Genomic DNA, 14,778 nt, shown 5'->3' with positions numbered 1-14,778 from the left:
GATCCACGAAATACAGATGTAACTCTGTGAGATGAATTAACAGAACACTAAGCAGTTTCTCAGAAAGCTTCTTTCCAGAATTCATCTGAGGATATTTCCTTTTTCACCATAGCCCTCTATGGGCTTCCAAATATCACTTTGCCAATTCCACAAGAACTGTCTTAGCGAAAGGCTTCTTGAGGGGAAAGCTGTAACTCTGTGAGATGATTTCACAGAACACAAAGAATTATCTCAGAAAGCTTCTTTCTCTTTGTTAACGGAGGATATTTCCTTTGGCCCTATAGTCTTCAAAGGGATCCGAAATATCTGTTCTCAGATTCCACAGAAATCAGGCTAGCAAAGAGATCCACGAAATACAGATGTAACTCTGTGAGTGGAAGTCAGAGAACACTAAGCGTTTTCTCAGAAAGCTTCTTTCCAGATTTCATCTGAGGATATTTCCTTTTTCACCATAGCCCTCTATGGGCTTCCAAATATCACTTTGCCAATTCCACAAGAACTGTCTTAGCGAAAGGCTTCTTGAGGGGAAAGCTGTAACTCTGTTAGATGATTTCACAGAACACAAAGAAGTTTCTCAGAAAGATTCTTTCTCTTTGTTTTCGCAGAATATTTCCTTTGGCCCTATAGTCTTCAAAGGGATCCGAAATATCTGTTCTCAGATTCCACAGAAATAAGGCTAGCAAAGAGATCCACGAAATACAGATGTAACTCTGTGAGATGAAATAACAGAACACTAAGCAGTTTCTCAGAAAGCTTCTTTCCAGATTTCATCTGAGGATATTTCCTTCTTCACCATAGCCCTCTATGGGCTTCCAAATATCACTTTGCCAATTCCACAAGAACTGTCTTAGCGAAAGGCTTCTTGAGGGGAAAGCTGTAACTCTGTGAGATGATTTCACAGAACACAAAGAAGTATCTCAGAAAGCTTCTTTCTCTTTTTTATCGGAGGATATTTCCTTTGGCCCTATAGTCTTCAAAGGGATCCGAAATATCTGTTCTCAGATTCCACAGAAATAAGGCTAGCAAAGAGATCCAAGAAATACAGATGTAACTCTGTGAGATGAATTAACAGAACACTAAGCAGTTTCTCAGGAAGCTTCTTTCCATATTTCATCTGAGGATATTTCCTTTTTCACCATAGCCCTCTATGGGCTTCCCAATATCACTTTGCCAATTCCACAAGAACTGTCTTAGCGAAAGGCTTCTTGAGGGGAAAGCTGTAACTCTGTGAGATGATTTCACAGAACACAAAGAAGTTTCTGAGAAAGCTTCTTTCTCTTTGTTAACGGAGGATATTTCCTTTGGCCCTATAGTCTTCAAAGGGATCCGAAATATCTGTTCTCAGATTCCACAGAAATAAAGCTAGCAAAGAGATCCACGAAATACAGATGTAACTCTGTGAGATGAATTAACACAACACTAAGCAGTTTCTCAGAAAGCTTCTTTCCAGATTTCATCTGAGGATATTTCCTTTTTCACCATAGCCCTCTATGGGCTTCCAAATATCACTTTGCCAATTCCACAAGAACTGTCTTAGCGAAAGGCTTCTTGAGGGGAAAGATGTAACTCTGTGAGATGATTTCACAGAACACAAAGAAGTTTCTCAGAAAGCTTCTTTCTCTTTGTTATCTGAGGATATTTCCTTTGCCCCAATAGTCTTCAAAGGGATAAGCAATATCTGTTCTCAGATTCCACAGAAATAAGGCTAGCAAAGAGATCCACGAAATACAGATGTAACTCTGTGAGATGAAATAACAGAACACTAAGCAGTTTCTCAGAAAGCTTCTTTCCAGATTTCATCTGAGGATATTTCCTTTTTCACCATAGCCCTCTATGGGCTTCCAAATATCACTTTGCCAATTCCACAAGAACTGTCTTAGAGAAAGGCTTCTTGAGGGGAAAGCTGTAACGTTGTGAGATGATTTCACAGAACACAAAGAAGTTTCTCAGAAAGCTTGTTTCTCTTTGTTATCGGAGGATTTTCCCTTTGCCCCTATAGTCTTCAAAGGGATCCGAAATATCTGTTCTCAGATTCCATAGAAATAAGGCTAGCAAAGAGATCCACGAAATACAGATGTAACTCTGTGAGATGAATTAACAGAACACTAAGCAGTTTCTCAGAAAGCTTTTTTCCAGAATTCATCTGAGGATATTTCCTTTTTCACCATAGCCTTCTATGGGCTTCCAAATATCACTTTGCCAATTCCACAAGAACTGTCTTAGCGAAAGGCTTCTTGAGGGGAAAGCTGTAACTCTGTGAGATGATTTCACAGAACACAAAGAAGTATCTCAGAAAGCTTCTTTCTCTTTTTTATCGGAGGATATTTCCTTTGGCTCTATAGTCTTCAAAGGGATCCGAAATATCTATTCTCAGATTCCACAGAAATAAGGCTAGCAAAGAGATCCACGAAATACAGATGTAACTCTGTGAGATGAATTAACACAACACTAAGCAGTTTCTCAGAAATCTTCTTTCCAGATTTCATCTGAGGATATTTCCTTTTTCACCATAGCCCTCTATGGGCTTCCCAATATCACTTTGCCAATTCCACAAGAACTGTCTTAGCGAAAGGCTTCTTGAGGGGAAAGCTGTAACTCTGTGAGATGATTTCACAGAACACAAAGAAGTTTCTCAGAAAGCTTCTTTCTCTTTGTTAACGGAGGCTATTTCCTTTGGCCCTATAGTCTTCAAAGGGATCCGAAATATCTGTTCTCAGAATCCACAGAAATAAAGCTAGCAAAGAGATCCACGAAATACAGATGTAACTCTGTGAGATGAATTAACAGAACACTAAGCAGTTTCTCAGAAAGCTTCTTTCCAGATTTCATCTGAGGATATTTCCTTTTTCACCATAGCCCTATATGGGCTTCCAAATATCACTTTGCCAATTCCAGAAGAACTGTCTTAGCGAAAGGCTTCTTGAGGGGAAAGATGTAACTCTGTGAGATGATTTCACAGAACACAAAGAAGTTTCTCAGAAAGCTTCTTTCTCTTGGTTATCTGAGGATATTTCCTTTGCCCCAGTAGTCTTCAAAGGGATAAGCAATATCTGTTCTCAGATTCCACAGAAATCAGGCTAGCAAAGAGATCCACGAAATACAGATGTCACTCTGTGAGATGAAATAACAGAACACTAAGCAGTTTCTCAGAAAGCTTCTTTCCAGATTTCATCTGAGGATATTTCCTTTTTCACCATAGCCCTCTATGGGCTTCCAAATATCACTTTGCCAATTCCACAAGAACTGTCTTAGAGAAAGGCTTCTTGAGGGGAAAGCTGTAACTTTGTGAGATGATTTCACAGAACACAAAGAAGTTTCTCAGAAAGCATCTTTCTCTTTGTTATCGGAGGATTCTCCCTTTGCCCCTATAATCTTCAAAGGGATCCGAAATATCTGTTCTCAGATTCCATAGAAATAAGGCTAGCAAAGAGATCCACGAAATAAAGATGTAACTCTGTGAGATGAATTAAGAGAACACTAAGCAGTTTCTCAGAAAGCTTCTCTCCAGAATTCATCTGAGGATATTTCCTTTTTCACCATACCCCTCTATGGGCTTCCAAATATCACTTTGCCAATTCCACAAGAACTGTCTTAGCGAAAGGCTTCTTGAGGGGAAAGATGTAACTCTGTGAGATGATTTCACAGAACACAAAGAAGTTTCTCAGAAATCTTCTTTCTCTTTGTTATCGGAGGATATTTCCTTTGGCCCAATAGTCTTCTAAGGGATCCGAAATATCTGTTCTCAGATTCCTCAGAAATCAGGCTGGCAAACAGATCCACGAAATACAGATGTAACTCTGTGAGATGAAATTACAGAACACTAAGCAGTTTCTCAGAAAGCTTCTTTCCAGATTTCATCTGAGGATATTTCCTTTTTCACCAAAGCCCTCTATGGGCTTCCAAATATCACTTTGCCAATTCCACAAGAACTGTCTTAGAGAAAGCCTTCTTGAGGGGAAAGCTGTAACTTTGTGAGATGATTTCACAGAACACAAAGAAGTTTCTCAGAAAGCTTCTTTCTCTTTGTTATCGGAGGATTTTCCCTTTGCCCCTATAGTCTTCAAAGGGATCCGAAATATCTGTTCTCAGATTCTACAGAAATAAGGCTAGCAAAGAGATCCACGAAATACAGATGTAACTCTGTGAGATGAATTAACAGAACACTAAGCAGTTTCTCAGAAAGCTATTTTTCCAGATTTCATCTGAGGATATTTCCTCTTTCACGATAGCCCTCTATGGGCTTCCAAATATCACTTTGCCAATTCCACAAGAACTGTCTTAGCGAAAGGCTTCTTGAGGGGAAAGCTGTAACTCTGTGAGATGATTTCACAGAACACAAAGAAGTTTCTCAGAAAGCTTCTTTCTCTTTGTTTTCGGAGGATATTTCCTTTGGCACTATAGTCTTAAAAGGGATCCGTAATATCTGTTCTCAGATTCCACAGAAATAAGGCTAGCAAAGAGATCCACGAAATACAGATGTAACTCTGTGAGATGAAATAACAGAACACTAAGCAGTTTCTCAGAAAGCTTCTTTCCAGATTTCATCTGAGGATATTTCCTTTTTCACCATAGCTCTCTATGGGCTTCCAAATATCACTTTGCCAATTCCACAAGAACTGTCTTAGCGAAAGGCTTCTTGACGGGAAAGCTGTAACTCTGTGAGATGATTTCACAGAACACAAAGAAGTTTCTCAGAAAGCTTCTTTCTCTTTGTTATCGGAGGATTTTCCCTTTGCCCCTATAGTCTTCAAAGGGATCCGAAATATCTGTTCTCAGATTCTACAGAAATAAGGCTAGCAAAGAGATCCACGAAATACAGATGTAACGCTGTGAGATGAATTAACAGAACACTAAGCAGTTTCTCAGAAAGCTATTTTTCCAGATTTCATCTGAGGATATTTCCTTTTTCACCAAAGCCCTCTATGGGCTTCCAAATATCACTTTGCCAATTCCACAAGAACTGTCTTAGCGAAAGGCTTCTTGAGGGGAAAGCTGTAACTCTGTGAGATGATTTCATAGAACACAAAGAAGTTCCTCAGAAGGCTTCTTTCTCTGTGTTTTCGGAGGATATTTCCTTTGGCCCTATAGTCTTCAAAGGGATCCGAAATATCTGTTCTCAGATTCCACAGAAATAAGGCTAGCAAAGAGATCCACGAAATACATATGTAACTCTGTGAGATGAAATAACAGAACACTAAGGAGTTTCTCAGAAAGCTTCTTTCCAGATTTCATCTGAGGATATTTCCTTTTTCACCATAGCCCTCTATGGGCTTCCAAATATCACTTTGCCAATTCCACAAGAACTGACTTAGCGAAAGGCTTCTTGAGGGGAAAGCTGTAACTCTGTGAGATGATTTCACAGAACACAAAGAAGTATCTCAGAAAGCTTCTTTCTCTTTTTTATCGGAGGATATTTCCTTTGGCCCTATAGTCTTCAAAGGGATCCGAAATATCTGTTCTCAGATTCCACAGAAATAAGGCTAGCAAAGAGATCCATGAAATACAGATGTAACTCTGTGAGATGAATTAACAGAACACTAAGCGGTTTCTCAGAAAGCTTCTTTCCAGATTTCATCTGAGGATATTTCCTTTTTCACCATAGCCCTCTATGGGCTTCCCAATATCACTTTGCCAATTCCACAAGAACTGTCTTAGCGAAAGGCTTCTTGAGGGGAAAGCTGTAACTCTGTGAGATGATTTCACAGAACACAAAGAAGTTTCTGAGAAAGCTTCTTTCTCTTTGTTAACGGAGGATATTTCCTTTGGCCCTATAGTCTTCAAAGGGATCCGAAATATCTGTTCTCAGATTCCACAGAAATAAAGCTAGAAAAGAGATCCACGAAATATAGATGTAACTCTGTGAGATGAATTAACAGAACACTAAGGAGTTTCTCAGAAAGCTTCTTTCCAGATTTCATCTGAGGATATTTCCTTTTTCACCATAGCCCTCTATGGGCTTCCAAATATCACTTTGCCAATTACACAAGAACTGTCTTAGCGAAAGGCTTCTTGAGGGGAAAGATGTAACTCTGTGAGATGATTTCACGGAACGCAAAGAAGTTTCTCAGAAAGCTTCTTTCTCTTTGTTATCGGAGGATATTTCCTTTGGCCCAATAGTCTTCAAAGGGATCCGCAATATCTGTTCTCAGATTCCACAGAAATAAGGCTATCAAACAGATCCACGAAATACAGATGTAACTCTGTGAGATGAAATAACAGAACACTAAGCAGTTTCTCAGAAAGCTTCTTTCCAGATTTCATCTGAGGATATTTCCTTTTTCACCATAGCCCTCTATGGGCTTCCAAATATCACTTTGCCAATTCCACAAGAACTGTCTTAGCGAAAGGCTTCTTTTTGGGAAAGCTGTAACTTTGTGAGATGATTTCACAGAACACAAAGAAGTTTCTCAGAAAGCTTCTTTCTCTTTGTTATCGGAGGATTTTCCCTTTGCCCCTATAGTCTTCAAAGGGATCCGAGATATCTGTTCTCAGATTCCATAGAAATAAGGCTAGCAAAGAGATCCACGAAATACAGATGTAACTCTGTGAGATGAATTAACAGAACACTAAGCAGTTTCTCAGAAAGCTTCTTTCCAGATTTCATCTGAGGATATATCCTTTTTCACCATAGCCCTCTATGGGCTTCCAAATATCACTTTGCCCATTTCACAAGAACTGTCTTAGCGAAAGGCTTCTTGAGGGGAAAGCTGTAACTCTGTGAGATGATTTCACAGAACACAAAGAAGTTTCTCAGAAAGCTTCTTTCTCTTTGTTTTCGGAGGATATTTCCTTTTGCCCTATAGTCTTCAAAGGGATCCGAAATATCTGTTCTCAGATTCCACAGAAATAGGGCTAGCAAAGAGATCCACGAAATACAGATGTAACTCTGTGAGATGAATTAACACAACACTAAGCAGTTTCTCAGAAAGCTTCTTTCCAGATTTCATCTGAGGATATTTCCTTTTTCACCATAGCCCTCTATGGGCTTCCAAATATCACTTTGCCATTTCCACAAGAACTGTCTTAGCGAAAGGCTTCTTGAGGGGAAAGCTGTAACTCTGTGAGATGATTTCACAGAACACAAAGAAGTTTCTCAGAAAGCTTCTTTCTCTTTGTTAACGGAGGATATTTCCTTTGGCCCTATAGTCTTGAAAGGAATCCGAAATATCTGTTCTCAGATTCCACAGAAATCAGGCTAGCAAAGAGATCCACGAAATACAGATGTAACTCTGTGAGTGGAAGTCAGAGAACACTAAGCGTTTTCTCAGAAAGCTTCTTTCCAGATTTCATCTGAGGATATTTCCTTTTTCACCATAGCCCTCTATGGGCTTCCAAATATGACTTTGCCAATTCCACAAGAACTGTCTTAGCGAAAGGCTTCTTGAGGGGAAAGCTGTAACTCTGTGAGATGATTTCACAGAACACAAAGTAGTTTCTCAGAAAGCTTCTTTCTCTTTGTTTTCGGAGGATATTTCCTTTGGCCCTATAGTCTTCAAAGGGATCTGAAATATCTGTTCTCAGATTCCACAGAAATAAGGCTAGCAAAGAGATCCACGAAATACAGATGTAACTCTGTGTGATGAATTAACAGAACACTAAGCAGTTTCTCAGAAAGCTTCTTTCCAGATTTCATCTGAGGATATTTCCTTTTTCACCATAGCCCTCTATGGGCTTCCCAATATCACTTTGCCAATTCCACAAGAACTGTCTTAGCGAAAGGCTTCTTGAGGGGAAAGCTGTAACTCTGTGAGATGATTTCACAGAATACTAAGAAGTTTCTCAGAAAGCCTCTTTCTCTTTGTTACCGGAGGATATTTGCTTTGGCCCTATAGTCTTCAAAGGGATCCGAAATATCTGTTCTCAGATTCCACAGAAATCAGGCTAGCAAAGAGATCCACGAAATACAGATGTAACTCTGTGAGATGAAATAACAGAACACTAAGCAGTTTCTCAGAAAGCTTCTTTCCAGATTTCATCTGAGGATATTTCCTTTTTCACCATAGCCCTCTATGGGCTTCCAAATATCACTTTGCCAATTCCACAAGATGTGCCTTACCGAAAGGCTTCTTGAGGGGAAAGCTGTAACTCTGTGAGATGATTTCACAGAACACAAAGAAGTATCTCAGAAAGCTTCTTTCTCTTTTTTATCGGAGGATATTTCCTTTGGCCCTATAGTCTTCAAAGGGATCCGAAATATCTGTTCTCAGATTCCACAGAAATAAGGCTAGCAAAGAGATCCAAGAAATACAGATGTAACTCTGTGAGATGAATTAACAGAACACTAAGCAGTTTCTCAGAAAGCTTCTTTCCAGATTTCATCTGAGGATATTTCCTTTTTCACCATAGCCCTCTATGGGCTTCCCAATATCACTTTGCCAATTCCACAAGAACTGTCTTAGCGAAAGGCTTCTTGAGGGGAAAGCTGTAACTCTGTGAGATGATTTCACAGAACACAAAGAAGTTTCTGAGAAAGCTTCTTTCTCTTTGTTAACGGAGGATATTTCCTTTGGCCCTATAGTCTTCAAAGGGATCCGAAATATCTGTTCTCAGATTCCACAGAAATAAAGCTAGGAAAGAGATCCACGAAATACAGATGTAACTCTGTGAGATGAATTAACACAACACTAAGCAGTTTCTCAGAAAGCTTCTTTCCAGATTTCATCTGAGGATATTTCCTTTTTCACCATAGCCCTCTATGGGCTTCCAAATATCACTTTGCCAATTCCACAAGAACTGTCTTAGCGAAAGGCTTCTTGAGGGGAAAGATGTAACTCTGTGAGATGATTTCACAGAACACAAAGAAGTTTCTCAGAAAGCTTCTTTCTCTTTGTTATCTGAGGATATTTCCTTTGCCCCAATAGTCTTCAAAGGGATAAGCAATATCTGTTCTCAGATTCCACAGAAATAAGGCTAGCAAAGAGATCCACGAAATACAGATGTAACTCTGTGAGATGAAATAACAGAACACTAAGCAGTTTCTCAGAAAGCTTCTTTCCAGATTTCATCTGAGGATATTTCCTTTTTCACCATAGCCCTCTATGGGCTTCCAAATATCACTTTGCCAATTCCACAAGAACTGTCTTAGAGAAAGGCTTCTTGAGGGGAAAGCTGTAACGTTGTGAGATGATTTCACAGAACACAAAGAAGTTTCTCAGAAAGCTTGTTTCTCTTTGTTATCGGAGGATTTTCCCTTTGCCCCTGTAGTCTTCAAAGGGATCCGAAATATCTGTTCTCAGATTCCATAGAAATAAGGCTAGCAAAGAGATCCACGAAATACAGATGTAACTCTGTGAGATGAATTAACAGAACACTAAGCAGTTTCTCAGAAAGCTTCTTTCCAGAATTCATCTGAGGATATTTCCTTTTTCACCATAGCCCTCTATGGGCTTCCAAATATCACTTTGCCAATTCCACAAGAACTGTCTTAGCGAAAGGCTTCTTGAGGGGAAAGCTGTAACTCTGTGAGATGATTTCACAGAACACAAAGAAGTATCTCAGAAAGCTTCTTTCTCTTTTTTATCGGAGGATATTTCCTTTGGCCCTATAGTCTTCAAAGGGATCCGAAATATCTGTTCTCAGATTCCACAGAAATAAGGCTAGCAAAGAGATCCACGAAATACAGATGTAACTCTGTGAGATGAATTAACAGAACACTAAGCAGTTTCTCAGAAATCTTCTTTCCAGATTTCATCTGAGGATATTTCCTTTTTCACCATAGCCCTCTATGGGCTTCCCAATATCACTTTGCCAATTCCACAAGAACTGTCTTAGCGAAAGGCTTCTTGAGGGGAAAGCTGTAACTCTGTGAGATGATTTCACAGAACACAAAGAAGTTTCTGAGAAAGCTTCTTTCTCTTTGTTAACGGAGGCTATTTCCTTTGGCCCTATAGTCTTCAAAGGGATCCGAAATATCTGTTCTCAGAATCCACAGAAATAAAGCTAGCAAAGAGATCCACGAAATACAGATGTAACTCTGTGAGATGAATTAACAGAACACTAAGCAGTTTCTCAGAAAGCTTCTTTCCAGATTTCATCTGAGGATATTTCCTTTTTCACCATAGCCCTATATGGGCTTCCAAATATCACTTTGCCAATTCCAGAAGAACTGTCTTAGCGAAAGGCTTCTTGAGGGGAAAGATGTAACTCTGTGAGATGATTTCACAGAACACAAAGAAGTTTCTCAGAAAGCTTCTTTCTCTTTGTTATCTGAGGATATTTCCTTTGCCCCAATAGTCTTCAAAGGGATAAGCAATATCTGTTCTCAGATTCCACAGAAATCAGGCTAGCAAAGAGATCCACGAAATACAGATGTCACTCTGTGAGATGAAATAACAGAACACTAAGCAGTTTCTCAGAAAGCTTCTTTCCAGATTTCATCTGAGGATATTTCCTTTTTCACCATAGCCCTCTATGGGCTTCCAAATATCACTTTGCCAATTCCACAAGAACTGTCTTAGAGAAAGGCTTCTTGAGGGGAAAGCTGTAACTTTGTGAGATGATTTCACAGAACACAAAGAAGTTTCTCAGAAAGCTTCTTTCTCTTTGTTATCGGAGGATTCTCCCTTTGCCCCTATAATCTTCAAAGGGATCCGAAATATCTGTTCTCAGATTCCATAGAAATAAGGCTAGCAAAGAGATCCACGAAATAAAGATGTAACTCTGTGAGATGAATTAACAGAACACTAAGCAGTTTCTCAGAAAGCTTCTCTCCAGAATTCATCTGAGGATATTTCCTTTTTCACCATACCCCTCTATGGGCTTCCAAATATCACTTTGCCAATTCCACAAGAACTGTCTTAGCGAAAGGCTTCTTGAGGGGAAAGATGTAACTCTGTGAGATGATTTCACAGAACACAAAGAAGTTTCTCAGAAATCTTCTTTCTCTTTGTTATCGGAGGATATTTCCTTTGGCCCAATAGTCTTCTAAGGGATCCGAAATATCTGTTCTCAGATTCCACAGAAATCAGGCTGGCAAACAGATCCACGAAATACAGATGTAACTCTGTGAGATGAAATTACAGAACACTAAGCAGTTTCTCAGAAAACTTCTTTCCAGATTTCATCTGAGGATATTTCCTTTTTCACCAAAGCCCTCTATGGGCTTCCAAATATCACTTTGCCAATTCCACAAGAACTGTCTTAGAGAAAGCCTTCTTGAGGGGAAAGCTGTAACTTTGTGAGATGATTTCACAGAACACAAAGAAGTTTCTCAGAAAGCTTCTTTCTCTTTGTTATCGGAGGATTTTCCCTTTGCCCCTATAGTCTTCAAAGGGATCCGAAATATCTGTTCTCAGATTCTACAGAAATAAGGCTAGCAAAGAGATCCACGAAATACAGATGTAACTCTGTGAGATGAATTAACAGAACACTAAGCAGTTTCTCAGAAAGCTATTTTTCCAGATTTCATCTGAGGATATTTCCTCTTTCACCATAGCCCTCTATGGGCTTCCAAATATCACTTTGCCAATTCCACAAGAACTGTCTTAGCGAAAGGCTTCTTGAGGGGAAAGCTGTAACTCTGTGAGATGATTTCACAGAACACAAAGAAGTTTCTCAGAAAGCTTCTTTCTCTTTGTTTTCGGAGTATATTTCCTTTGGCACTATAGTCTTCAAAGGGATCCGTAATATCTGTTCTCAGATTCCACAGAAATAAGGCTAGCAAAGAGATCCACGAAATACAGATGTAACTCTGTGAGATGAAATAACAGAACACTAAGCAGTTTCTCAGAAAGCTTCTTTCCAGATTTCATCTGAGGATATTTCCTTTTTCACCATAGCCCTCTATGGGCTTCCAAATATCACTTTGCCAATTCCACAAGAACTGTCTTAGCGAAAGGCTTCTTGAGGGGAAAGCTGTAACTTTGTGAGATGATTTCACAGAACACAAAGAAGTTTCTCAGAAAGCTTCTTTCTCTTTGTTATCGGAGGATTTTCCCTTTGCCCCTATAGTCTTCAAAGGGATCCGAAATATCTGTTCTCAGATTCTACAGAAATAAGGCTAGCAAAGAGATCCACGAAATACAGATGTAACGCTGTGAGATGAATTAACAGAACACTAAGCAGTTTCTCAGAAAGCTATTTTTCCAGATTTCATCTGAGGATATTTCCTTTTTCACCAAAGCCCTCTATGGGCTTCCAAATATCACTTTGCCAATTCCACAAGAACTGTCTTAGCGAAAGGCTTCTTGAGGGGAAAGCTGTAACTCTGTGAGATGATTTCATAGAACACAAAGAAGTTTCTCAGAAAGCTTCTTTCTCTGTGTTTTCGGAGGATATTTCCTTTGGCCCTATAGTCTTCAAAGGGATCCGAAATATCTGTTCTCAGATTCCACAGAAATAAGGCTAGCAAAGAGATCCACGAAATACATATGTAACTCTGTGAGATGAAATAACAGAACACTAAGGAGTTTCTCAGAAAGCTTCTTTCCAGATTTCATCTGAGGATATTTCCTTTTTCACCATAGCCCTCTATGGGCTTCCAAATATCACTTTGCCAATTCCACAAGAACTGACTTAGCGAAAGGCTTCTTGAGGGGAAAGCTGTAACTCTGTGAGATGATTTCACAGAACACAAAGAAGTATCTCAGAAAGCTTCTTTCTCTTTTTTATCGGAGGATATTTCCTTTGGCCCTATAGTCTTCAAAGGGATCCGAAATATCTGTTCTCAGATTCCACAGAAATAAGGCTAGCAAAGAGATCCATGAAATACAGATGTAACTCTGTGAGATGAATTAACAGAACACTAAGCGGTTTCTCAGAAAGCTTCTTTCCAGATTTCATCTGAGGATAATTCCTTTTTCACCATAGCCCTCTATGGGCTTCCCAATATCACTTTGCCAATTCCACAAGAACTGTCTTAGCGAAAGGCTTCTTGAGGGGAAAGCTGTAACTCTGTGAGATGATTTCACAGAACACAAAGAAGTTTCTGAGAAAGCTTCTTTCTCTTTGTTAACGGAGGATATTTCCTTTGGCCCTATAGTCTTCAAAGGGATCCGAAATATCTGTTCTCAGATTCCACAGAAATAAAGCTAGCAAAGAGATCCACGAAATATAGATGTAACTCTGTGAGATGAATTAACAGAACACTAAGTAGTTTCTCAGAAAGCTTCTTTCCAGATTTCATCTGAGGATATTTCCTTTTTCACCATAGCCCTCTATGGGCTTCCAAATATCACTTTGCCAATTACACAAGAACTGTCTTAGCGAAAGGCTTCTTGAGGGGAAAGATGTAACTCTGTGAGATGATTTCACGGAACGCAAAGAAGTTTCTCAGAAAGCTTCTTTCTCTTTGTTATCGGAGGATATTTCCTTTGGCCCAATAGTCTTCAAAGGGATCCGCAATATCTGTTCTCAGATTCCACAGAAATAAGGCTATCAAACAGATCCAAGAAATACAGATGTAACTCTGTGAGATGAAATAACAGAACACTAAGCAGTTTCTCAGAAAGCTTCTTTCCAGATTTCATCTGAGGATATTTCCTTTTTCACCATAGCCCTCTATGGGCTTCCAAATATCACTTTGCCAATTCCACAAGAACTGTCTTAGCGAAAGGCTTCTTGAGGGGAAAGCTGTAACTTTGTGAGATGATTTCACAGAACACAAAGAAGTTTCTCAGAAAGCTTCTTTCTCTTTGTTATCGGAGGATTTTCCCTTTGCCCCTATAGTCTTCAAAGGGATCCGAAATATCTGTTCTCAGATTCCATAGAAATAAGGCTAGCAAAGAGATCCACGAAATACAGATGTAACTCTGTGAGATGAATTAACAGAACACTAAGCAGTTTCTCAGAAAGCTTCTTTCCAGATTTCATCTGAGGATATATCCTTTTTCACCATACCCCTCTATGGGCTTCCAAATATCACTTTGCCAATTCCACAAGAACTGTCTTAGCGAAAGGCTTCTTGAGGGGAAAGCTGTAACTCTGTGAGATGATTTCACAGAACACAAAGAAGTTTCTCAGAAAGCTTCTTTCTCTTTGTTTTCGGAGGATATTTCCTTTTGCCCTATAGTCTTCAAAGGGATCCGAAATATCTGTTCTCAGATTCCACAGAAATAGGGCTAGCAAAGAGATCCACGAAATACAGATGTAACTCTGTGAGATGAATTAACACAACACTAAGCAGTTTCTCAGAAAGCTTCTTTCCAGATTTCATCTGAGGATATTTCCTTTTTCACCATAGCCCTCTATGGGCTTCCAAATATCACTTTGCCATTTCCACAAGAACTGTCTTAGCGAAAGGCTTCTTGAGGGGAAAGCTGTAACTCTGTGAGATGATTTCACAGAACACAAAGAAGTTTCTCAGAAAGCTTCTTTCTCTTTGTTAACGGAGGATATTTCCTTTGGCCCTATAGTCTTGAAAGGAATCCGAAATATCTGTTCTCAGATTCCACAGAAATCAGGCTAGCAAAGAGATCCACGAAATACAGATGTAACTCTGTGAGTGGAAGTCAGAGAACACTAAGCGTTTTCTCAGAAAGCTTCTTTCCAGATTTCATCTGAGGATATTTCCTTTTTCACCATAGCCCTCTATGGGCTTCCAAATATCACTTTGCCAATTCCACAAGAACTGTCTTAGCGAAAGGCTTCTTGAGGGGAAAGCTGTAACTCTGTGAGATGATTTCACAGAACACAAAGTAGTTTCTCAGAAAGCTTCTTTCTCTTTGTTTACGGAGGATATTTCCTTTGGCCCTATAGTCTTCAAAGGGATCTGAAATATCTGTTCTCAGATTCCACAGAAATAAGGCTAGCAAAGAGATCCACGAAATACAGATGTAACTC

Source organism: Macaca mulatta, chromosome 2, assembly GCF_049350105.2.
Source record: "Macaca mulatta isolate MMU2019108-1 chromosome 2, T2T-MMU8v2.0, whole genome shotgun sequence".
NCBI classification, from domain to species: domain Eukaryota; kingdom Metazoa; phylum Chordata; class Mammalia; order Primates; family Cercopithecidae; genus Macaca; species Macaca mulatta.
This window is presented reverse-complemented; position numbering follows the sequence as displayed.